The sequence below is a fragment of the Hipposideros armiger genome, unplaced genomic scaffold (assembly GCF_001890085.2).
Source record: "Hipposideros armiger isolate ML-2016 unplaced genomic scaffold, ASM189008v1 scaffold_621, whole genome shotgun sequence".
In the NCBI taxonomy this organism is placed as follows: Eukaryota; Metazoa; Chordata; class Mammalia; order Chiroptera; family Hipposideridae; genus Hipposideros; species Hipposideros armiger.
Window position 1 is genome coordinate 768,084 of NW_017731971.1, and position 2,938 is coordinate 771,021.

Consider the following 2,938-nt stretch of genomic DNA (forward strand, 5'->3'; position numbering starts at 1 on the left):
AAAATAAACTGTAGCACCCAGAAAGATGAACTAATGACATTCACTAATGACATCCACAGGAGTGTAGAGTTTAGAGGAACAAGGGCTGGGTCTCACAAGGTAGATCAGAAAGGTGTTTTGTCCAGATTGTGAGCAGAAGAAACTCAAGAAGCGAACTACCGTGGGACTCTCAACTCCTTCAGGTTGACTTTTCTCTGTCTCTCTTTGACACATCTGACACCATACCTGATTTTTGGCTGTTAGCCTTGGTGCTTTATATGTATGTGTACCCCCAGACATAGATATTTCAATTTCCTTAGTGAGGAAATGTGTCTAAAAACAAATCTTTCAACAAGATAAAAAATGTACACAACTGTTTTGAGAAGGTGCATGTGTTTTTTCAGTCATTATTTCTCCGTCTGACATGGTCTATAAACCTACAGTCAGTACATAGCATGACCATGGTAATCGGGCAACAGATAAACGCCTTCTGCCTTCATTCCTGCCTACACGGGACTTAAGAGAGGCTTGTCCAAGTGCGGTGGTGGGAGAGGTGTTGGCAAGAGCAGTGCTGCCACTGGGGCCTGGGGCTGACCCGTCCGACTTCCCGTCTGTGCCGAGTCCACTTGAGCCGCAGCCATGTCCGGGGATGAGATGATTTTCGATCCTACTATGAGCAAGAAGAAAAAGAAGAAGAAGAAGGCTTTTATGTTAGATGAGGAAGGGGATGCCCAGACAGAAGAAACCCAGCCCTCAGAAACAAAAGTGGAGCCAGAGCCAACTGAAGACAAAGATGTAGAAGCTGATGAAGAGGACAGTAGGAAAAACGATGCTTCTGACGATCTAGATGACTTGAACTTCTTTAATCAAAAGAAAAAGAAGAAAAAAACAAAAAAGATATTTGATATTGATGAAGCTGAAGAAGGTGTAAAGGATCTTAAGCTTGAAAGTGATGTTCAAGAACCAGCTGAACCAGAGGATGACCTTGACATTATGCTTGACAATAAAAGGAAGACAAAGAAGAATGTCAAATTCCCAGATGAGGATGAAATTCTAGAGAAAGATGAAGCTTTAGAAGATGAAGACAGCAAAAAAGATGATAGTATCTCATTCACTAACCAGACAGGCCCTGCTTGGGCAGGCTCAGGAAGAGACTACACGTATGAGGAGCTACTGAATTGAGTGTTCAACATCATGAGGGAAAAGAATCCAGATATGGTTGCTGGAGAGAAAAGGAAATTTGTCATGAAACCTCCACAGGTCGTCTGAGTAGGAACCAAGAAAACGTCTTTTGTCAACTTTATAGATATCTGTAAACTATTACATCGTCAGCCCAAACATCTCCTCGCATTTTTATTGGCTGAATTGGGTACAAGTGGTTCTATAGATGGTAATAACCAACTTGTAATCAAAGGAAGATTCCAACAGAAACAGATAGAAAATGTTTTGAGAAGATATATCAAGGAATACGTCACCTGTCACACGTGCCGATCACCCGACACAATCCTGCAAAAGGACACCCGACTGTATTTCTTACAGTGTGAAACTTGTCATTCTCGATGCTCTGTTGCCAGCATCAAAACCGGCTTCCAGGGCCGGCCGAGTGGCGCGATAGTTAAGAACTGGCTTGGGACGCCAGAAGGCCCCAGTTCGGATCCCACATATGAGGGCCAGTGACACTGCCCTCCACANATCCAAGGTTGGAGGTTTGTTGGTGGGGAGGGACTTTCCAGGATTTGCCAAGAAATCTAATCAAGGGAAATCCTCTTTCCTCCTTTCCAAAAAAAAAAAAAAAACCTTAAAAAGAAGGCAAACCTTTGAAAAATCATTTATTTATCTTCATAATTTTTGAATGCATAAGCTCTTCTTAACTAGCCTATTTAAATATTCACATTTAGAGGTTAAAAGACAACCTCCACATATTGCGTTCACACCCAAGGCTCGTTTTATTTTTTTAATGTTTTTTTTCCCCAACAATCAAAATATCTATTGCAAAGGAAGAAATTAATGACTTTTGAAAACACCACTTCCATGTTAATACAAAAGGCTTGAACAGAGAAATTCAGGGACTAGCTCTCCCTCAAACTGAATTCTGCTTTCTTTTCTGTGCTTTTTCATTCAAAATAACGAACTGGAACCATGTAAAAAGCCTTCAAATTATAGTCCAAAGAAAACTACGTTTCAGCCTCAGGTTTATATGTTCAAGCACACATTAACTTTTCAAAACTAGATTCTTTTTAGTCAACAAAATAAGAGGCAATTTGAACGACATGATTATTTAGTTTACTTCCTGAAACCAGAGATTGCAAACCTGGCAGACAAAACAAGCTAAAAACACAAACAAACAGTTTCAAGACCAAACGGGAGGGAAAAAAGCAGATGGTACATACATGACAGAACCACCAGGTGCTCCCATACTAAGAATGCTTCAAGGTGGGCTCTCTCCAAAGATTTGGAAGTCTTCAGCTAGACTCGCTTTTTAAAGACATTGGAACATGTCACATGGGTGTTCACAATGAGGAAGTGAACTTTCATTTCAGTTTCATTTAAATCTGAATAGATCAGATGTATCCCGCCCCTTCTCTACAGTTTGGGAGACAAGTGGAAACACTAAACATCAAAAACAGCCCCCAGTCCAAGAGAAAACCAACTCAGCAGAATTAAGAACAGTACAAGTTTACCCTTTAATCCCTCATCATTTTGTTAACTCACTTAACCTAAAAACCCCAATTTTCAGATGGCAAAGGTTAGTTATGAAGAGATTATGAAATCTCAGCTTCCTCCATGGTTTCCGAGAAAAATCCATCTTATTCCTTTAACATAACTCATCCATGATTCACTATTGTCTAATTCTCACCCAGCTATTTCTTTTTTTTTTTTTTTTAAGCTGAGCCATCCTGCTACCTGTTGGCAGCTCAGCGGCTGCTCAGCTCGGGCTGGACTCGAACCGCTGTTGCTC

At 40.7% G+C, this 2,938-nt stretch overlaps 1 pseudogene across 1 annotated transcript; it reads left to right on the top strand.

Annotated features, from left to right (window-relative positions):
- Positions 1-520: 520 nt before the first annotated feature.
- Positions 521-2,643, top strand: LOC109372255 (eukaryotic translation initiation factor 2 subunit 2 pseudogene; annotated as a pseudogene). Its single transcript, XR_002122019.1, has 2 exons — positions 521-1,582; positions 2,540-2,643. The product of XR_002122019.1 is annotated as a eukaryotic translation initiation factor 2 subunit 2 pseudogene (transcript).
- The last annotated feature ends 295 nt before the right edge of the window (positions 2,644-2,938 follow it).